This window comes from Molothrus ater, chromosome 1, assembly GCF_012460135.2.
Source record: "Molothrus ater isolate BHLD 08-10-18 breed brown headed cowbird chromosome 1, BPBGC_Mater_1.1, whole genome shotgun sequence".
Lineage (NCBI taxonomy): Eukaryota > Metazoa > Chordata > Aves > Passeriformes > Icteridae > Molothrus > Molothrus ater.
The window spans coordinates 23,843,627-23,867,125 of NC_050478.2; the positions used below are offsets into that span (position 1 = coordinate 23,843,627).

Sequence of the window (23,499 nt, forward strand, 5' to 3'; positions counted from 1 at the left end):
CCCGCTCCCTCCCACGGCGCGGTGGATCCGCTTCCCGTCGGAGCCCCGCGGGCCTCGGCTGCCGATGAGTTTCCGGGTCGGCGGCCTGAACTTGTGTTGCCGCCGCTGGTTGTTGACCGCGGGCGGAGAAGGAGGGAGCAAGCCGGGGCCGCGGGCCGGGCCGGGCTGGCAGCAGGAGGCGCGGCTGGCGGGCGGGGAGGCGCCGAGGCGGAGCGGCCGCCCGGGCCCACGGAGCGCCGCCGGCAGCAGCTGTCAGCGCCGCCGCCGAACAAAGGGGTTGCGAGCAGGCGGCAGCCGCAGCGCCGTGCCCGCGCCGGGGGCCCCGGCGAGCTGAGTGACAACCCCGGCTGCCCGTGAGGCTCCCGCTGGAGCGGGCACTCCAGAGGGCGCCGTACCCGGCGTGGAGCGGGAGAGAGAGCGGCCGCTGGGCACATGGAAGCTCTGAGTGGCGGGCGCGGAGGCGCCGAGAAGGGCCGGGGAGAGCCCCTGTGAGGAGCCAGTGAGTGCCCGCGGCGCTGGGCGAGGTTCGGGCGGGGGCTGCGGGAAGGCTCGGCGAGCCGAGCCCGCTCACGGCTGGAGCCTGGAGGCTCCGCACATCGGGGCGTCGGCAGCGCCGCGCATCGCGGGGGGGCCGGGCCGGGAGGCGGCTCCGGGGGCGCCTCGGTGCCGTCGGCAGGCGAGGGGAGCGGGAGGAGGGAGCTGCCGGAGTGCGGAGGTGAACAAGCGGCAGGTTACCGAGGTTACTGCGCACGGGGCTGGCTGTGGGGAAAGGATGGCGGGAGCCGCGGGCCGCCGGGCCGGGGCATAAGCGCGGAGAGAGGCCGCCTCCGGGCCGGGCTCTCGGCCGGCGGAGGGCGGGGGGCTCGCCCGGGACCTCGCTGGGTGGGTGAGGGTATCGGTGGCAGCTGCCCCGGGGCGGCCGGGACCGCCGTAAAGTTTGGAGCTGCCCGATGGCCTGGCTTCAGCCAGGTCCCGCTGCTGGGCTCATGCCCGCCTTGTTCGAAGCCGGGAAATCCTGCCTGGAAGGCAGAAGCGAAGAAGTGTCAGTGGTCAGAGTGGGAGCGTGTTCTGCGGGGCGAGCTGTGACAGAGTGACCTGGCTTCTTGCCTCGGTAACGCCGTCAGAGCAGCCCTTGAATGAATTTAAACGTTCGCGATCTCGGGGGTGTGGGGTTTTTTTGGTTTTGGGGTTTTTTTCCTTTTTTTTTTTTTTCTTTCTTTTTTAACCCAGTGGAAAAAAATTAGTCTAGGTATCGTACCAGTATCCTTCTCCCAGGCATGTCTGAGCACATACTGGAAATTGGGCAACTTTTAAAAATTAATCCTTTTATTTCATGACTAGTCAGTCTGCCTCTTATTTACAGTTCATATAGTATGCAGAGGATATACAGAGTCACGAAAACATTCTTGGCAGAATAAAGAGCTAATACTACAGCTTAAATTGCTTGCATGGATCCCTCCATTATGACTAACCGTCCTTGATTGCACCTTCTTTGAGTGCATTTCTGTGCTTACCAGTTCCAGAAATGGAGCTTTAGTTGTAGACATAACATCAATAATGTGCTGTAATTTAAGTACATTCACTAAAGAGAGAGACAGCTTTTGAGAGGATTTTGGCTGCAGAGGTTAGCAACGAGAAGAGACTGTGTCTTCCTTACATGTATGGCTGTTTTATCCTTACTTTCATCTTTTTGATTTTTGGTGTGAAGTGTGGTGGATTAATTTCTCTTTAATCTCTTTTGTGTACAGAGGAAAATTCCTCTTCTTCCTTGGGGGAGAAAACAGGCTTTAGTCATAAGGAAAGCAACAGCGTTTTTCAACTACTTAGAACATGTGACTTGTTTCTACATAGAAGCAAATTGGTAGAATTTATAGCAACCTTTTTTTCTTTTTTTTTGTGCATGTGGAAAGAGTAAATGGAAGTAAATGGAGTAAATCACAGAAGAGGCTTCTGAAAAGTTTAATTCCAGGCTTTTCTGTGATCCTGTATTCTGTCAGTTCCTTCTTCAACAAATTTTACTTCAGTCCTTAATCAAAAGAATAAGATATTTTAATAATACAGTCTATTATTCCTGAATTACAGCATTGCTATAAATCTACTAAAAAGCTAAACAATGTTGGTGGTGCTCTGTATTCACGTATATATGCATCAGCAGAGTATTATGAATCAAGATTAATTTTAAAAGAAGGGTTACAAGAGTGGCACTATAATAATAATAATATCAATAGCCAATACCCAAAAGTTAGGCAAGTAAGTTTTATGCAGTCCCTTTTATTTTTGCTCATGCCATACACATCTAGATAGGACTAGGTATGTATGTATGTATGTAAGTACATGATTGGGCTTATTGCACAAAACATGTTTACATGTATCTCTTATGTGCTCCTATCTGGCCTACACACTTCAGAAAATTAAAGAAAACTAAGCATGTAAATATGAAAAGGAATGCCTTCTAAAGCTGTCAGCTTTTATTCAATGGAATAACTATGAAAATGGTTTTAGAAAAAGTCATTATGTTTTTATTCACTGTATAAAACCTTGTTAACGCTATGGTTGTTTTATTCTGTCCTGAACAGTTTATCACCCTGGTCTGTGACATCTCTGCTGTGATTGCTTATCACCATGTTTCTTTTTGTTTCAGTAGTAGGGCTTTGTTTATTAATCATTAACTAGTTTGGCTAGCAAGCTTTGTGATTTTTTTTAAATTATTTTTGTTTATTTGTGTTTTTTAAGACCCTTTTTGTTTTGTGTATTGGGGGGGTATTTTTGTTGGGTTTTTTTTTTGCATTGGGGGATTTGCTCATTTGCTTTTGAGGGGTTTTGTTTGTTGAATTTATTTTTGCTGTTCAGATGTCATGTAGTTACCGTTACCTGAGTAGTTCATTAACTTCTCCTTGGAATCTGATAACTAGAGGTTGCTGTGGGCAGTTGTCACTGTTGAAGTTTTGTCAGCTTTGCTAAGGTGACTCATGCCAGTAAGAAGGAAAATTGAGAAGCTGGAGGTTACTGATACGTGTGCTGAACCAGTTACGTTTCTAATCATATTACTGTGTTTGCTTAATTGGTAATGACACATAGCAAAGACAGATCTGTTTTACTTGAAGAGCAGCCCTGTGGAAATTCTGAAATGTTCAAAAAGACACGGAAAATTCTGTTTTCAACATCATTATCATCAGGCAAGACTTTTATTGCTTTTGCTTCCTCATCCCAAAATACAATACCAAGTAGTTTTCCGTGGAGCATTATAGAAATCACACTTATGTGTAAATTTTAGGGGGAAAGATTATTTCATGCACGATTATATTACATTTTACATTGAAAGTTCAAGCCAGAGATGTCTAGCTAATGTAACAACTGCTGTTTTCTTCATAACTGCTAAATGTCTTCCAGAATTACTGGAAACAAACATATTAGTCTTTGTTTGTGACAGTGGAAGGCCAACTGCAAGGTCTCCACCTGGGTCAGGGCAACTCCTGGTATTGCTAGAGGCTGGGGGGTGAAGGGGTTGAGAGCAGCCCTGCCAAGAACTCGAGAGTACTTTTGGATGAAAAACTGGACATAGCTGGCAGTCTGCACTTGCAGCCCAGAAAGCCAGTTCTATCCTGGGCTGCATCAAAAGCAGCATGGCCAGCAGGACTGGGGAAGGGATTCTGCTGCTCTGCTCTGCTCTGCCCTGGTGGGAGAGACCCCGCCTGGGATGCTGCATCCAGGTGCAGCATCTGGGGCCCCTCAAACAGCCAAGACATGAACCTGTGGGAGCGGGTCTGGGGGAGGGACGCAAACACAGAGCAGCTCTCCTGTTGCTGTTGACCTCATTTCAGAGAGACAAGGCACAGTCTTTTATGGAGCAGAAAAATCTAGAACTTTATTTTATATATCCCTTTATATAGAGTTTTATAAACCCTCCTGTGTCTATGGTAACAAACTGTCATCTCATAGTAATTGGTCAGTCTTGGACAAGGTGTTTATGTGTAAGAAAGGGTTGTTTGTGAGATACTGTTTTCATTCTTAAAGCTGAGACAGTTGGAATTGTTGAAACAGGTGGAGGAAAACAGTCTTTATCTGTAGAGTTCTTTTGCAGGGAAGCAAGTTGTTTTTTCTGTTGCAGGCTGTTGTTTTCATGAAGAGCTGTTAGCTTTCCCCCAGCTGTGTTGGACTAGGATTTCGTTTGTGAGGCCTTCTACAGGCCTGCTGTTTACAGCACACTCTCCTGTGAAGAAAGGCTGAGAGGGTTGGGTTGCTCACCTTGGATCAGAAAAGGCTCTGAGGAGATGCTGTTGCAACCTTTGGGTGTCTAAAGGAAGCCCACAAGAAGGAGTTTTTACTGGGGCCTGGTTTTACAGGAAAAGGAATGAGAGTTTTTAACTGTTTTAGATAAGGCAAACACTTATTTTGACCTAAAGCTTATTTGTAGTAGTACTAATATTCTTGAATTTTCTTTTCGGGGTTTTGTTGAAGTTGCTCAAGAGAGATTTTCACTTGATGGTTTCCTTAGATTTGTATTTTAAACAGGGTAAATTCTGAACTCTTCCTGTTGGAGGATAATTGCAGTTAAAATATGGGATGGGTGGGGATTTATCGAGCAGCTGTGTTATAGTGTTGCAAAGAAAGTTACTCTTGTAACTTCTCCCATTTAATTCTGTACTGTCAAGGAAGACCAGGGGACAAAATTAATCCTCTAAAAGCAAGGTATATATTTGTGCATAAACTTACACCTAGAAATCAATGTTTGCACACAGCCTTCAGTATAGTAACATTATTCTTTGGCAATAACTTAGTGTGGTTTATATATTACATAGTCATAACTGAGGCATTATATTACTAATTCTGTATAAAAATAGTTTTTATGTGCAGGCTTCTATGTTGGAAAAAATTCATTAAATTTCTTGGGGATTTTCCCTACTTAAAGGAGTTTCCCAGTGGCTTGTGATTACCATTTTGACACACCTGAAGGACTTGCAGTAGACATGATATGGAAGACTCCCTATGCTCTCCCTGCCCAGCTGAGTGCAGTGACTTTAAGGGGTATGGTGCAATGGTGACAAGTTCCTGCCCAGTGCCGTAGAGGTGTGGCTCTTCTGTGACTGCCTTACCTTCCCAAATGCCCTTGCATAATCCTTAGGATCCTTAGGAGCCTCTGCAGATGAAACCAGTAACAAGGATGATGGTTCATCTAGCTGTTGCTGCCAAAGTTAAGTTGACCTGTACCCTGCATCAAATCTGCTCCCACAAAGCAAAAGCTCACTGTCACAGGAGACTCTCTTCTGAAAGGAGCAGAAGACTCAAAGACAAGGACCCACTTCTCAGGGAAGTCTCTTGCTTCCCTGAGGCCTGGGTTAAAGATGTGGGAAGAAAGTGTCCTATCCTGGTATGGCACTCAGACTAATATCCATTATTGATTTTATTTTTTTTTTTCAGGTAGTCAGCTGTGAAGTTGTAACAAGAAGTATGAGGGCTATGAAGAGAAACTTCAGGGCCTTAGTTAAGGAATCAGGAGCACAAATAGTGTGCTTCTCTGTCCTTCCAGTTGCAAGGAATGATGCTGGTGTTGCCAGGCCTTCCAGCAACAGACGCTGTACACATATCTCAAAGGGAGAAAAATATCTTTGCACAGAAGTTAGAAGGGCTTGTTAGAAAAGCTTAAACTAGACTTGAAGGGGGAAACTGATAAAACCAGGCTCACTAGAGATAAGCCTGGGGGCAGCACACCCATGTTTGAGGGACAGTGTGCTAGTGATGTCCTTTGATCTTCCATTTCAGTGAAAACAGAGGATAAAGATCCATGTGGCAGCAAAGACCAGTAGTTATCCATGTGTTAGAAACCACAGAAGCATCTGAGATTGGTCATACAGGAATTAGGACTTCTTTCCCAAAAAAGGTGGAGGTATAAATAGGCTGACTGAAGTGCTTCTGCTCCAGTGCACGCAGCACAGGCAACAAACAGGAGGAGCTGGAAGTATTGTGCAGCAGGAAAATTATGGTATAATTGTCATTACGGAAACTGGTCATTGTGTGATGACTCACAACTGGAGGGCTGCTGTGGATGGCTGTAAACTCTTCAGAAGGGATAGGCGAGGGAGGAGAAGCAGTGGAATAGCCCTGTGTTTTAGGGAGTGCTGGGATTCTCTAGAGCTTAATTATGGTGCCAATAGGGTTGTTGATGGGTGAGAATCAGTGGTAAGGCCAGCAGTGCAGATATCCTGGTTGGGAGTCTCTTACATCTAGCCAGCTTTCAGAGGCAGACAAAATATTCTCTGAGCAGCTGTGAGAAGTTTTACTATCCCTAGCCCTTGTTCTCCTGGGGAACTTCAAATCTCCAGATGTCTCCTGGAAATACAATGCAGTGGAGAGGAAACAGTCTAGAGGAAGCAGGTCCCTGAGTGTCTGGAAGAGAACTTCCTGACACAGTTGCCGAGTAAGCCAGCGAGGGAAGGTGTCCTGCTGGACTCACTGTTCGCAAACAGAGAAGCACTTGTGGGTGATGTGATGATTGGAGGCTGTCTTGGGCACAGTGATTGTGAAATTACAGAGTCTTCAGTTCTTGGAGAAGTAAGGAGGGAGTCAGCAGAGCTGTTACCTTGGACTTCTGGAAGGCAGACCAGTGTGTTGAGGGGACCAGTGTATTGAGGAGTTGAAAAAATTTCTGGGAGGCATTCCTAAAAGGGAGAGAAGTCCAGGGAGGATAGACATTTTTGAAGAAAGAAATCCTAGAAGTGCAGAAATGGGCTGTCCCCATTTGCCTAAAGAGGAGCTGTTGGGGAAGAAGACCAGCCTGACTGAACAGAGTGTTCTGGTTTGAGATCAGGAGAAACAGGAGAGTCTATGGCCTCTGGAAGAATGGGCCAGCACCTCAGGAGGACTACAAGGATATCATGAGGTTATCCAGGGAGAAAATTAGAAGAGCCAATTAGAACTTAATCTGGCTACTGCTGTGAAAGTTGATAAAAAGTGTTTCTATTAATGTACCAATAACAAAAGGAAGGCCTAAGAGAATCATCATCCTTTATTGGATGAGACGGCAAAGTGACAAAAGATAAGAAAAGAGGCTGAGGTACTTAATGCTTTCTTTTCCTCACTTTTTAATAGCACGACCAGCTGTTCTCTGGGTACCCAGTGCCTTGAGCTGGAATAAAGAGACAAGGAGCAGAATAAAGGCCCTGTAATCCAAAGAGAAAGGGTCAGAGATCTTCTATGCCATTGGCACACTCAAGTCTGTGAGGCTGGGTGGGATCCACCCAAGGGTACTGATGGCACTGGCAGAAGTGCTCACTGAACCACTTTCCCTCATTTACCAGCAATCCTGGTTAACAGTGGAGGTCCCAAGTGACTGGAGGTTAGCAAATGTGACACTCCTGTACAGCAAGGGTTGGAAGGAGGATCTGGGGAGCTACAGGCCTGTCAGTCTGATCTCAGGGCCAGGGAATGTCATGGAGCAGATCATCTTGAGAGCCATCCCATGGCACATATAGGACAGCCAGGGTGTTTTGAAAGCCAGGTCCTGCTAAACCAAGCTTATCTTCTAGGACAGACTAACCTGCTTAGTGGATGAGTAAAAGGCTGCAGAAGTTGTCTACCTAGACATCAGTAAAGCCTTTGACACCATTTCTGATAGCATTCTCCTGGAAAAACTGTTTCCACTGGCATACTCTTCTCTGGGCAAAAAAAGTGTCTGGATGTCCAGGCTCACAGAGTGATGGTGAAGAGAGTTACATCCAGTTGGTGGCTGTCACTAGTGTTCCCCAAGGCTCACTGTTGGGTCTGTCTTGTTAAATGTCTTCACTGGTGATCTGGAAGAGAGGATCCAGTGCACCCTCAGTCAGTTTGCAGACAGCACCAAGCTGTGTGAAAGCGTTGATGTGCTGGAGGGTAGGAAGGCTCTGCAGCAGGATCTGGACGAGCTGGATCGATGGCTGAGGCCAGTGGTATGAGGTTCAACAAGGGTGAGAGCTGGATCCTGCCCTTGGGTCACAACAGCCCGATGGAGCACTACAGGCATGGCATGAGTGGCTGGAAAGCTGCCTGCCAGAAAAGAACCTGGGGCTTTGGTCAGCATGATGTCAGCTAGGGGTAGCCTGTGATACAACTTAGTGGAAAAGTGGTAAAAATGATTGTGAAAATTCTTACACAATTTAATTTTCATGGTAATTGTCTTAATTAAAATAATTACTTTTGTAAAATGTCCTATAGGGATGTTAGTAATCTCTCACTTCACCCCTCCTATGCCCAACTTCCTTGAGGAAAGATGTAGTTCTGGAGGTTTCAAAGCTTTTTTAGGGAAAATACACTTAATGTATAATGCTGATTATATATGTTTTAATGGCATATTTCTTGACTGGTTTATATAGTCTCTGATCAATTGTGATTAAATGGACATAAGTTGGAAACTGATCCTCTGCCACAAGTACTTCACCTGATGATCACTTTTCCTGGAATTTAGCATAGAGAAAATAATTTGATTTTTCTAGTTTATAATTCTGCTTTTTAAACAAGCCCTGCTTGTTCTTACAGCAGGTACTTTAAGAGATGGTAGGAACATTGTGTCCTGGTTTTGACCTTGATTGTAAATTACTACAAATGAAATAACTTTGAGGAGAAAATTCTATTTGATATATTTATTACTTTTAGTCCACTTAAAATTTTTGCTTTAGGGAAGTTCCATAGATGTTAGTTTGGATAAGCAATGCCCCCCCTGCCCTTCTATTTCAAATGGATTTCTAAGAGGAATTTTTGATGACAAAGTTATAAATGGTATATTTGGTACAAATGTTGTGGTACAAAATGGTACAAAAATGTTGTGTTGAAACTCAAAACTGACTGTATTAAAAACAACAATAGTATATTTTTTAGGATGCTCAGATGAAGCACTGATGATGATAATTGAAATATTATGAACCAGCCTTTGGAGAAATAGCTAAAAAACTATGAGAAAATGTCATGATACATACTTGTCAATGTTTTTGCAAATAAAATACATCAAATACTGGTACTATTCAAATTTACTGTGGCCTTAAGAATAGGAATTGTAGGACAGTTGTAGTTTATTAATGAACTCTTCTCTCTACTAAGGGTTTGACTGTTACTGTTGTGATATGCAGTTGTGTGTTTTTCTTTGTATTTGTTAGCTACTATGTGTGTAAGATGTGCAAGGCTGGATGCACACATCAGGACTAATTTTTGACAGTGGTAACTTGTAACTGCTGTTGCAATAGAATTTTCCCCATAAGTATTTTTTTTTCTCATTAACGAAAAAAAATATTATTTCTTATTTCTTGCCTCTGTAAATTACTTGCAGAATTGTCATTTTTTTAGCATTTTTTTATTTTTTAATCCAGGTGGCTCAGTTGTGTTTTAGATCTCTAAGCAGCTGAGGGACGAGCGAATGTGTTCATCTCTGTTTATCTCTACGATGTTGAAAGGCTACAGATAGACATGTAGAAATGTTCTGGCAGAGTAGAGCCCAGAAAATAAATTGTTAATTTCTTGAATGAAAAATGGTGAATTTCATCAATGTTGTGAAGAAACTGCAGAAGTATGTACCTACTGAACTATGAAGACCAAAGTTCCAGCTGCACTAATAATGCAGGTTATACATTTTAAAATTCTTCATAGACTGATGGAGTTATCTATATATCCATAGGTTGGGGATTTTGATATTTTAAAGCTCAAATCTTGAGACCCAGCTGTATAGCAGATTTCATCAGAGCAAAACACAATTCTTCAGCAATGATCTGGCACATTTATTCTATAGAAATAGATCTACTGCAAAATTGTACTAGCAAATAATCTAGGTCCGTGAAGCATTGTGAGTTAAATATTCTAAGACAAAGCATTTGTTCTTTCTGAAAGAATTCCTGTTACTTGCATTCTCTGAAAGTTTGTGTATGGAAGTACACAGCCTGCAGTACTGAGACATTGCTAATAGCTCTGTAGCTTATTGCAGTATAAATATACAATGGCTGTTAATTTAGGCCCTTTTCCCAGACTTCTTGAAAGTCACTGACACAGATACTTTGTGTATCTAGTTCTCCATATTTAGAAGGATGTGTTGGAAAGAAATCTTTCGTTGGAGCTATTTCAGTGAGTCACCAAGTGCAAACTGCCCATTAAAAAAAATACTGAAGAGGTTTTATTTGGTGACTTGTGTGTTGAAGTACAAGTTCTTTGTAACATCCCATTTACCAACCTGTTAATTAGTTAAAATTAAACTGCATGGAAGTCCTTTATCCTTTTCAGGACATGGTAATTAGTATTCAGTAAAATTAAGTCGTGCAGCTTTGCGTTTATGATATTAATTAACTACCTGGATGAGGTGATGGAGTGCACTGTCAGCAAGCTTGTGGATGACACCAAGGTTGTGTGGGCTGGAGGGCAGGGCGTCTCCTCTGAGAGACCTTGGCAGGCTGGAGAAAGGGGCTGACAAGAACCCTGTGGTTGGTGTTCAGCAGAATCTGAACATAGGAACAGAGTAACTCTGCACAGTAGTTCAGGCTGGGAACCGATGGCTGGAGAGCAGCATCGCAGCAAATGATGTCGCTTTGGGTTGAATGTGAGTCAGCAAGGTACCTTTGAGCAAGAATGAAGCCAGTCTCTGAGAGAAGTGAGTATTTCTGCCAGCTTGACATTTGTGTGACGGCATCAACAACAGTGCCTGGTTTTGTGCTTCTTGGTGTAGGAGAGGAGCTGACGTTCTGAAGCAGGCCTAGAGGAAGACTGCCAGGATAATTAGGGTACAGAAGCACATAATGTAAAAAGAAAAGCTGGAAGAGCTGAGTGTCCTCTGTTCAAAGGAGACTAGGGCAGTGGATGTTGTTTTCAGTTACTGGGAGGGTACAGAAAAGACAGAACCAGACTCTTCTTGGAGGAGCTGGGTGATAGGGCTAGAGACAACAAAAAAAGTTGAACCAAGGGATGTTTCAATTAGACATTAGGAAAAATTACCATTAGTGAGGTGGTCAAATGTTGGGATAAATAGTCTGAAGAGGCTGTGGGCTCTCCACACTTGGAGAAACTCTGAACTGCAGTGAGAATGGTGTTGAGGAGCCTTTGAAGCTCTGAGGATTACCTTGAGTAAAGGATAGAAACTGTTGACCTCCAGAGGTTCCTTTAATGTAAATAAGTGCTTGCTCCATATCTCATGGTAGGATTGCCCAACTGTTTTCTCTCTCCTCTGCATACAACTGGTTCTGACCCAGCTGATGTGTTTGGCCCAGAGAGCTATGGAGTTCTGCAGAAGAGAGCAATGTTGTCATCTTAAATAAACCGTACTATATGGCTCAAACCCTGATTTTTAACCTGACTTCTGTGTAGTCAAAGATTTTAAGTGATCAGTTTAATGTTTTCAATTTTCACATTTCTGTCATGAAATAGACTAATCCTTAATGAGATATTTTTCCAGAGTGTTGGATGTTAGGAATTTTTTTCTGTAATATGGCTTACTATTAGTAGAAGTAGAGCAATTACTGATGCATTCTTTCAGGCAATGAAATAAATTAATAATTGTAATTGGAATACTGGCTTATTCTGGGTTTTATTTGTTTGTTGAAGTTGGGTATTTTTTGTGTGGTTGGTTGGTTTGGGTTTTTTTTTCCCCCCAAAATTCATTAATTCAGACTTTCTCAATAAGCAAGCTGCTTTAAGTTTATAATTACTCGCTTAATAAAGAAAGTTTATTATTACTTAAATAGAAAGTTAAATTCACTTGTCTGGAATAGGATTTAGACAGGCATGTTCTAGTATAAAATACTTTGTTGTAATCTTTAATTAAAAAGGGATGATTTGGTTTAGTCTTTGTTACTCTGGATGTATTTGCAATGTAAAGTGTGCAAAGCTTAATAAAACAGTCACAGTATTTTACTATAAATGTGATGTAAGTTGCCTCTTGATTTGTCTTTATTTCATAGTAATACCTTTTAAGTTCATTCAGAAATCCTGGGGTTTTTTTTGCTTCATGTATATATGAGTAAGAAATCAATACAGATTACCAGAGTTTTGAAATAAGTCTTAAGAAGATGATTAGTTAACTTTTTTTATCCCTCCCCCCTTCTTCTAGCTATGTGTATAATTTTCTACTATATAAATAGATGATGAAGACAATGAGTCAAATTTCTGTTTAATTAGTCACAAGCCTGAAAAGTATACTGAATAAATTTCAGTTTTGTTAAGTTGTGGTATTAGGGTAGCTGTGAAGAGTTACTGATAATTATGTCCTTCAGTATTTCGAAATATACAAATGTTCTCAATTTTAGAATCTACTCATGAGTGCAAGGGAAGAAATCCTACAACCCAAACCCATGTATTTTTTGGGAATAACTTCTGTATGACTAATATAATTTCTAGGAAAACCAAACAGATTTCCATGAAACTTCAGCATGTTTTAGCTTCTTCAAAGGAATGATGACATTCAGATCAAAGCACACTGGGTTATTGCTAAATGGAGGTGTTCAAAAAAGTTTTTTGAAACATAAAACCTCAGTATGAACTTTGAACAGAAAACATATTCTTGAAACAGTCTGCCCATGGCTTACTGTGAAACTAAATCCTTTCACATTCCTAAAAGCCAGACAGTCCACCCTAATCATGCCTTGTTTTAGTTACTGTATACTTTTATTTTCCCCAGTACTGCCTGAGCCTGCTTACTGTAACTCTGATGATTCCTGTTCTCTTTCTAAACTGCCCACACTGCTGCTGTATCCAAACAGCTGAGGGCACACAAGAAATGTTCTGATGCAATAATTGTGGCCCCTGTTCCCTACAGTTGAGGGATAACAAATCATTTTTATTTAAATCTGCTACATTCTATGAAATGAAAGTGGCTTTAAAATCTATCCACTCAGAGCTGAAGATATGAGAGCAGTATTCTGTTTTCAAAATAGATTCAGTGAGATATAAGGCTGCAAAATGCAAAGTTTTGATATTTTTAAAATAGTTTGCCATTCTAATTGATTAGGAAATAAGATTTCCATGTCACTCAGACACTTGATTACATCCTGAAAAAGTGAGCAAGCTTTTGCATAGGTGGAGTATATGCCTTTTAGAGTAGCTGGTTCCATCCTCCCTGTTTCCTGGAACATTCCAGCCTCATGCCTTTCTGTTGCAACACAATAGGTTTTCATGCAAACCACTCAAACCTTTGAAAAGGGAGTCTCTTTTATTTATTTCCTCTCTTTATAGAGGTATATTTTGATTACTGTATATTGTTAGTCAAGGCTGGTTTTTAAGCTGTTAGATGCTTGCTTCAGAGATACTTCTTACTTTACTTTACAACAAATAGTCTTCCATTTGTCTCATTTGCTGTCTATTGCTTTTTTGCCTTCTGTATTTTCTAGAGAGTAGTTTACTGCAATTGGAACATCCTTCTTGCTGTGCAGTATGCTGTATGAATACACAGAGTGATACCAGAGTAGATTTTTAAAGCTGTTTGTGCCTGTTGAAATTTTCAGAAGACCTTAAAACTTAATCCTCTAATGAATATTTCAACCCTACTGATAAAGTATTGTTTCTTCATGTCTAGCAGCAACTGAAAAATCCGCTCCATGGATTTTTTCCCCCCAGAAGCTTTGAGTATATTATGAAATATAGTGCAACAGGATTAACATTATAGGGGGGAAGGAAGATACTGTTCTTAAACATCTCTCTTTCCCAAAGTGCAGGTGAAGAGGGACTAAATTAGATATATTTCTCATCTCTCTGCCCTTCAAGACTGTATTTGTTCAAAAAGCTTTGTGCTAGTTTAGTAGACTTTGTTCTCACTGGAGTCCTGCTGAGCCCCTGCAGCTACACTAAACCTTTTTCACCAATACCTGCTTTTTTACTGTCAGGGCTTGAATTTTTCCCTTTAATAAATGCAAGCTCACCTTTGTCCTTTCACAGCCTGTTTGAGAGGGATTTTAGTTGTCTTTCCACACAGGTCTTGCTTGCCTAGTGTCAGACACCTGAACAGCATCAGCTGCTGCTATTAACAATCGTGAGGTTTTGCTTTGTGAAATTAAAACTGGACTCAGACAGGGTACCTGTTTTGCTGACATTTTTGTAAAGGGCTGAGGTGAAGTCACTATATCAGTTACTTGTTGTGAGTTTGTATCCTATATGATTTGATACTCTTGTACACTGCCCAGCATGGGTTATTGCAGTCTTAGGTGCAGTTTGCAGGAGCCAGTGCTGCCTTTGGTACTGTGATGCCTGCTCTGCTGTCTCCCACTCCACCCAGAAACATCTTCTAGTTCATGCTCCATCCACTATTCCTTTCTGAGTGTATGGCTGCTGTCAGAGTAACAGCTGATAAAATAATGCTGGACTACAAAAGAAATTTCATGAAAACTGTTTTGACTTTAGCTAATGCAGTGGTACTGCCTTGCCTCTAGCACCCAACTGTGGGCTTTGCACAGTTTGCACATTGGTGATGTTTCTGCCTCTGTCTGCACTTCAGTATGAATAAACACTGTTTTGAAAGTATTTCCACTCCATACAGTATGCAGGCTACAAATAGTCCTGCCTTCCTATCACTGCTGCCATGCTCTGGCTGTTTGGACCATCAGTATCCAGAAAGAAAACCCAGAAGAGGTAATTAATCTGAGTTAGATCTATTCTGCTTCTCAGTCACCAAAATAAACCAACAAGGGAAATTGTGGAAATATGGATGAACCGAGGGGGGTGGATCAGAAACAAAAAGGGCAGTATCAGCTCTGGTGTCAATTAAAACCACTTAAGAAACTACAGTGTAAGTTTCTCAAGCAACATTTGTGTCATTAAAAGATACTGGAGGCAGATTTCCAGCTTGCTAAGTGCATGCTTCATAGAAACTATAAAAATTACTTATAAATTCTGAAGCTTTCAGGGAAGTCTGATAGAGGTCTCACACTGGTCTGGGCAGGGAAGTGAGTCCCAGGGAGGAGAACAACCCAAGAAAAGAAGTAGTATAGAGGAAAAAGAAATGCACTTTTTTGTGGCTTTTTTCTGGTGGAGTGTGGGGGTTGGGAATGTTCTCTTGTAGTGCCTTTTACTTTACAAGCAGAAAGAACTATTCTTAAATAAGTGCCTGTGTGTTACATTGGCACTGGAGCAGGTTTTTCATAAGGCAGTCACCAAGGGGTTCCTGAGCATCCCAGCTCTGCAAGCTGCTGAGACTAATACAGCTGGTTCCCCCAGCTTCTGTCTCGTCTGCCACTGCTTGTCTTTCCTCCTGCAAATCTCTGTAACTGGCAGTGGGATTTTTCTTTTAACAAACTGTGTATTCTTGGACATCACCCCAGTGGATTTCTGTCTCATTTTCAGACAGCCAAATATAAGTTTGCTAGTACTAGTAAATGCTGGATTGATGATTGAACTTTTCCTAAGCATAGGTCAGGCTGTGCAAGAACTGCTTCATGAGTCATGGTAGAGGAGGCTGAATGGGCTTGTCAAGCTGAAAAAGAGACGCGGTGACTTTACAGACAGCAGTAAACTCGCTCTTCTACATCAGCAGGCTGGATTCCATAGTCTCAGGTAGCCATGCACCATCTTGGGCTGGATATCTGCTGTCACTGCTTTGCAGCCAGGTTTGGTAGACTTTAAAGTCTTCCCTTCTGTGAGGAGGCATGCCTAGCTGTGGAGGCAGCAGGAAGGGAATGCTGTCCCAGTCCCAGCAGCACCACCACAGCAGGGAAAGCCCATGTGCAGATGTCCTCTGTGACTTTGTGAGCGGCATTCGGAAATAGCGCTGGCTGAGAGCCTCCTGTGCAGTGTCACTGACACCTCCCGTCTCAGGAGGGTGACCTGGATCTTTCTGTTCTGCAGGACCTCCCTGTCTAATGTAGCAGGAAATAAGGGACACAGAGGTCCTAAAAGTCACCTTACCTAACCAGAAGTACCAGATCCACGGGTGAGGTAGCTGTGCTTCAGCACTCTCAGTCATTCTTGTCTTATGACTCTGGGAACTCTGTGAAGCAGATGTGGATGGACCAGAGGCAGTCATGAACATAAACTGTGTGAACTCCCCATTATGTATTTTGATAGTAGCTGGTGGTGTTAAGCAAGCAGTGTTAGAAACAAAGGGAATGTAAGTCTAGTGAATGCTGCTTTTCAGAATGTTTGCTTGCTGGCACAGTAGCCATCCGTAAAAAAAGGTAAGGCAGCAGTTTTCCATGAAAAACCCCAGAATCATCCTACCAAAATCTGGGCAATACACAAGGGTCAATGCGTGGGCAAGGTATCAGAGAATCTTGGGTACTGGATACCAAGCCAAAGGCTTTTGCTTAGGAGGGGAGTATTACCATGTGACCATTAGCAATCCGAGATTGAACAGGTTTGAATCTGGTACCTCAGGTGATCTGGTTCTGTGACAGTCCAGCATAACTGTCAATTACAATCTAAATATTTTTATAATTATTCCCTTTTTTTAGGTTGCAGTGTTCTGGTTCAAAATATAAAAGTAAAATATTTTCTGACTGTGTAAGTAGTATTGAATGCTTAAATCTGTTTCTGAATAGAGAAATTTTCTTCATATTGGGAAAATTGATGAAATTTTTCAGGTATGCTTCAGCTATGCAAGGGTTTTCTGTGAGGTGTCTCCTTGTTCTTTCCCAGGAAACATGAAGTGAAGAGCAGTAAAGAGGGTGACAAGCTTTACAGACTACAGAAGCACTTGGGAACAATAAAATTGGTGGAAGAGAGACAGTTTTGGGAGGAAGTTTCATTTTATTTGTTGTTGCAGTGAAGTAGAGAGGAGTAAAAAGAAGCAAGGTCTGCATATGTGATACTTTGAACATTGCCAGAGTAAGAGGAAGGACTCATAAGACTGGTTATGCTTTCCTCTCCCCTTCATAGCATCCAGCTATAGTCTTTCCTTGATAATTAATTCAGCATTTCTCAGAGAAAGAGGTCATTCATGAGAAAATGGGGAGGGAAGTCTAAAATAATTCAGCGTTCTTAAATGACAGAATATCACTATTCCATCTCAATGTAAAAAATATTTTGAATGCACTTTAGAGGTTTCCTGCATTCTGGCTGGAAACCTCTAGCAAGGTAAAAGGAGATTAGCAGACATCATCCCATAATCAAGGATCATTTGCCAAAGTACTTGGTGATGAGAGCCAGAGTCTGATTTTGTAGGTCTAATCTCATAACTGACAGTCTGTGTTGAATCTTGGGGAGAAACTGTGAAAATTCTGTTTTGGGTTATTTTTTCAGTGCGAATATTATTTTCTTTGTTAATTAAAACTGTGCAGCCCCCTGCATTTTGTCATATTTAGCCTCTCTCTTAAGAACTTAACTTTGTGACTGATTACTGGAGAGGTGTTAACATGATGCAATTTTTAAAAGATTCCAAGACAGGCTTGTTGGACAACAGATGCCTTAAGCTGTTCCTGGAATATTAGTAGAAATGATGTAATATGATGTAACAATTAGCAGACATGTCAATAAATGTGGTGTCCTGAGGATGTGTCAATCTAATATCATAATGGAAAGTCTGATCTCACAAACTTACTTAAATTCTTTAAAGAAGTTGGCAAAATACATTTATATAACCTGGTGGAATTTTCAAGTGTTGTATCCCGTGATCCCTTACTTAGAAGTCTTAAACAATCCAAACAGCTTTGGGAAAGAGCAAGGGTCCATTGCATGCAGAAGTGACTGGTTTAAAGATGGTTATGGATATGGACAGAAATGAAGAGACAGCTTTCACAGTGGTTGAAGGTTACTGATAGAGTCCCAGATAGATCAGTGCTAGAACCTCTGCTGTTGCATGTGAGGATAAATAATATAGAAAAGATGTAATTAGTGATTACTACAAACAGGGCTCACTGCAAAAGTATTTTATGAGACACAGTGGTGGATATAAAACTCAATATAGCTGAAGCTGAAAGATTCATGTGGTTGGGGGGAAAAAAGGGTCCTAAATTTATATAGAGTATTATCCTCTTAATTATTTCAGTTCATAAACAAGATCTCGAGGTTATATTAAAAACTCTGAAGAAAATTAGCTTAGTCTTTAGTACCACTCCAAAAAAGTAAATGAAGTGTCAAAATAGAAGCTATGCTGCCGTGATGTGAATCCGTTCATTTTGCATGTCCTAAATTAAAAAGGTGTTAGTGGCATTGGAAATACATCTGAAAAAGCAGAAATAATCCTAAAAATGGCACAGAATCCACTTCTTCAGAATTAGGGCTAATCAATCTGTAAAAGAGCAAAAGATTGGTATGATGTAAGGGTGATCACCTACAGAAGGTGAAAATCTCTAAAATCGCAAGTGGAATGGAGAGAGCAAATACGGAAAGTTTCTTTGCTGTCTGCCTCTCAGTTCTTGTAGACAGTTAAAATGAAATAACAAATTGCCAGTTAAAACCAGATATTTCTTCACAATGAATAATTAAGCTGTGAAATTTCAGGATGCTCTGTCTGTTAAAATTTTCCATAGATTTGGAGAGGTTTCGAACAACATAGTGGAAGAAAAATGCAATACAGGTTATTAATATAAACCTAGCATATCTACCTCAAAAATTTGTCAAGTGGTAAATTACTGGAGACTGGGAGAGTGTTGTGTAGAAGTGTCCCTCTGTTCTTGCCCAGTTTTTGTACTTTTCATTGGTACACTCTGCTATTAGCTCTGGACAAGGAATGAGATGAGAAGACATGGAATTATCTGATCCAGTATAGCCATTATTATGTTTACAATACTTTAAAACAAAATGGGAAATAAAAATGCATATATTAGTAACGACGAACTTTTAAAAGAACTGCAGTTAAATATTGTCTGTTTGATTTTTTATTTGTGAGGTCTAAAACAATTAGAAATTTGGCTCCAAACCAGATATTAAGCTGTTTTGTGAAAGTGCACAATAAATTGTATTAATTATTAAAATGTTGACGTATAAATAGTAGAAGCGGTAAATGAGATAATTAGATTATCTAGTTATCATTACTAACATTTGAGTATGTATATAATGAAAGTAATTTTCAGCTTGCATTATCTAATGTCTTGAAACAGCATTGCTGTTAGGAATCAAATTCTTTCAAAGTAGGAATAAACTAGCTTTTTCCTCATTTAGAGTCACAGATATTTATTCCTAAGCAAAATTCAGATTTATTTTGGAGGATTAACACTTATTTTTACAAGTCAGTCTGAAATAACTTCCAAAACAGCAGAGGATTCTTACCAGTCTTTGTCAGAGCTAATTTTTAATTTATGCCACAGCCCTTCTAAATCTACAGAGCTGAAAAAAACCTGTTTGTTTTGCTTTTTTAGTTTTGTAAAGGCTTGTTTCATACTTTTGTAATTCCTTCTTTTTTTAATTTGTGTCATGGAGCTATAAAAGGTTAAAGGTTTTACTTTTGTAGGTTGTTTTTTTTTTTTTCTGCCAGGTAACTTTTCAAATTTCCAAACTGAAAATCAATTGAACTCAGAATCTCAAGAACACATTGGCTCCAAGAATCTATTACAATTTTTTAAGCATTGGACACTGTGGATGCAAACAGTAAGAAGACTTATGAGTAAATAAAAGTGTTGAATGGAGAATTTTGATTTCAGGACAAGATCAATCACTAAGTTGCTGGTCTAAAGAAATTTCTTCCCTTAGAAAATTGTAAGGGGATAGGAGTCCTTACTGCCATCAAGGATTCTTTATTTCTCAGTACCTAAAAACTTGCTCTCTTTCTTCTCTGGAAAATCATGGACAGTTTCACAAATCTGGGCACTAGTTTTCATCTAGAATCTGCTGGTCTACATCTTTATCTTTTGCTGTATCAAGTAGCCATTTACCTAGGTCAGACATTGCTTTGACATAATAGTTTCGGATCATCAAGTCTGGCTGAGATTGTATCTTGCCTCAGATTCCTTTGAACAGCCTTGTCTACCTGCCTTTATCTTTTAGCATAACCACAGGATGATGTCCAAAGAGATGTCTGGATCTGGTTTAATTCACTCTTTTGAAAATTGCTGGTAAAGTGGAAAACTGTTGAAATACTTTGAAGAATTAATAATTTGATTATATAGACTGATTGTGTGAAGTATGATGTAGTCTGTGTGCTAAACCAGTAAAACAAAACCATTCCTAGCTTTCTACAATTGTATTGCAATAATTTAAGATGAAAATTTACTGCAAACTGGTTAGCCTTAGCCAGTACAAATGCCACTGGATTTGTTGGAGCACAGATGCTCTTTTATTGTTATGACACATTTCTGCATGAACAGAGAGTTTTTTGTTTTCAGGCATAATAAGAAATTGAAACAGTGGATGCAATAGTGAAATGTTCCAGCAGACACAAGATGTAAGAATCTGGTGACCTGGATGTTGTGGTTCTGAATATAAAGTATGGGGTTTATATCAAAGTTTTGCTATTTAAGAAGACTGTAAGAGATAAGCGAACAAGACTTCTAAAAGAATGATTAAAAAAAAAATACTGCATCTGTGATTCTGTAATATTCTTTGGGCATGTGAGCTGAAGTTTATGCCAGCCAGGAGTGAGCAGAAAACTTCCCAGCTGATGCTCCCAAACTTCTCAGCAATATTAGCTGTGAAAAGAATGAAGAAAAATTAAAATTAAAAAAATCTTTTATTTCTATCATGGAGCATCTACTTTCTTTGCTTATGGCTTAGATTTTTCATATGAATACTAACTTTAAAGCACATTGTAAGATTTGTTTTTCCTTAAGCTTGTATGTCAGGAAGGGTTATAATATTAATTGTTAATTTATATTTCTGTTTGTTTCTGAAGGAGACTTCGTTGTCCTGACTGGAGGGGGCATTGTATTGATAAGCCTCAATCTTAGAAAGATTCAGCAGAAAAAAAATATTCATAAGAGACTTATGCAGCCTCAGCTCTTTCCTAGAAATAAAAACCAAGCCAGAATCAGGAATGTTTGGTCAGGATAATCACAATTCACCTACTTGTGTGGGCCCATTATTAATATGTCCTTTAGTTAAAATAAACACCGACTAGTTCTGCCTTATTTGTCTCACATGACAATGGCCCATGGATGAGGAAAGTTGTGTAGAGTCCTTTTCTCCTTTCAACCTATTGCTGTTTTCCTTTGTTTCCTGCATTTTTCTTGCTCCTGGCAGTTCAGCCAGGCTTGTTACTTCTGCTGCTTTTTCCACTGTCTTATCTGGTTGCCAGCAGGAATAGTGAGAGCATAGGAGAAATGGCATGAGTGCTGTTACTGTCTTCTCTGGCTTCAGCGTGACCCCTGGATGTGATCACAGGGAAAGTTCCACTAAGCATCAGGCACCGTGTCTGTACAGTTATTTATGATCCCAGTGTCTGTACAGTTACTTCAGGTGAAAGCTTCATGGAAATAGTTGAAGAACTTCTCTACTAAAATGATGAATATTTTACCACTTGAGTAAAACTACTTTGGTTCTTGAAAATCTTTCTAATATTAAGCCTGTATAATATTCTGTTTCATGTAATTCTGATGCCAAGTAGGTAAGATTTTGAAAAGTGACTCTGGTACCTTGCATTTCTCCTTCTTCCGTTCCTTGCCTTACATGGGAAAGGTCAGTAACAGTTCTACACTGAACAGCAGTCATTTGTATTGTAATAGTGTCTGCATCAGTCCCTAGGTATGCTGATTATGTTAGGAGGAGAACTGATAAAAGAAGTAATAGAACTGCATGGCCAGCAGGTCAGGGGAGGTTACCCCCCTCTGTTCAGCTCTGCTCTTTTGAGATGCCACTTGGAGCACTGTGTCCAGCTCTGGGGTCCCCAGTACAAGAATGGGCCTGTTGGAGGGAGTCCAGAGGACTGTCACAAAAATGGTCAGAGGCCTGAAATACCTCTCCTATGAAGAAATGCTGGAAGGCTTGGGATTGTTCAGCCCAGAAGCAGAGTAGAGAAGGCTCTGGGGAGACCTTCTTGCAGCATTTCAATAATTAAAGGGGGTTCTGTGAAAAGATAGAGGCTTTTTACCAAGGCCAGTTTTGGCAAGGCAAGAGGCATTGACTTTAAATAGAAAGAAGTAGGTGTGGATTGGACATAAGAAATATTTTATGATGGGGGTGGCAAGGCACTGAAGCAGGTTCTTCGAAGTTGGGGATGCCCCATGATTGGACAGGGCTTTGAGCTGCCTGGTCTACTGAAAGATGTCCCTGCCCAGGACAGAAGGGTTGGATATTTTGATCTCTAAAGATTCTTTCCAGTACAAACCCTTCTGTGATTAAAGCTAAGGTAATATTGGATTTCTTTAAAATCTTTATTCTCTTTCTGTTTTCTTTGGCTTGATACTCATCCTAAAGCCAAAAATCGTTATACAACAAGGTTGTGTTTCATTGTAATTACACTGGTGTCAAGAATAATCTTCCTTAATACAGACTGTATGTGACATACTATAATTAAATTTTGTTATCCATAGCCTTTATGTAAATTGTTAAACTGTTTGTATGCACTGGAAAAAACAGCCAAATATTTCAGCAGAGGTGTTCTGGCAAAAGTTAAAAATACTTCTTCAAGTTATATGTTTGTTTAAATTAATTTTAGATTAGATCCAATATGTCTTTTGCCATTTCCCTGCCAAAGTCAGAATTTTGCTAGTGAGTATATTAGACATTTTATCAGAAGTTCAGCAGTTGCAGTTCTAATTTTCTGGTGTACATAAGATGCAAGTGACAATCCTTGTCACTGCAGTTACCTGAATGGCTCATTCTTAGTTAGCAGGGATGACTCTTGGGATTGTGGGGAGTCAGCACCATGATAAGCAGGGTGCTTGGACTAAAAAGAGTTAAATTGTTCCTGAAGTTGTCTCTCAGAAATGTTGTAAAATGCTTCTTAAATGCTGTGTAGAAAACATACTTTGTTACAGGAATCCATCTCATTTTAGACACACAATGATCTCCCAGATTCTGTGTTTAGACCTTAAATGAATGTATTGCTTTGAAGGAGTGCTGACGAGTTAAATTACCTCTTTGTTAAAAGGAAATTGATTTGTTCATTCATCTGAAAAAAAATCAAGATCTCTTTGAAAGATCAGCAGGGTCACATTGTCATTTAGCTTTACAAGGAACAAAACCAGCACGTAAGAATGCCTCCAGGAAACAATGAAAGTACGTGCGTGTTTCTTTCTGGTCCAGTACATCTGTGAACAATGCTCATCAAATGTCTCAGACAGTTGAATGTGCTTTCTTCACCTTCACTTGAAAACATGGAAACAGATAGTCCTTTCATGTAATCAGAGTATATTTTACAAAATTTCATCCATAGATATTAATGCTATTAATATACTGTGCTAAATAGAGATTTAGTCTAGTCTTCAAAGTGTAGCTTGCTTAAGTGTAAGTAGGGAACGCTGACAAAATTGCATATTCCTTGAAATGGTGTGCAGTCTTCTTTTCAGTGCTTTAAGTCACCTGGGTAATAATAGAGGAAATACAGTAAGTGTTGGTTATTTTATTCAGAACATGCAACCTGTGGAACTATCACAAATAGAATCTACATAAAAAATACCGGTCCTCCCAGTAGTATTCTTATGAGCCAAAAGGCAGTGGTTGTATAGGTGATTGTTGCTTTCCTCTGACATTCTCAAATACAGC

At 40.6% G+C, this 23,499-nt stretch overlaps 1 protein-coding gene across 3 annotated transcripts in view; it reads left to right on the plus strand.

Moving 5' to 3' along the window:
- Positions 1 to 92: 92 nt before the first annotated feature.
- The window catches only part of ANKIB1 (ankyrin repeat and IBR domain containing 1), a 90,202-nt gene continuing 66,795 nt past the window's right edge, over positions 93 to 23,499 (plus strand). For all 3 annotated transcript variants that reach the window (XM_036406967.2, XM_036406970.2, XM_036406969.2), the window contains exon 1: positions 93 to 499. The gene's annotated coding sequence lies outside the window, so the exon portion shown is untranslated. The remainder of the gene's footprint in view (positions 500 to 23,499) is intronic.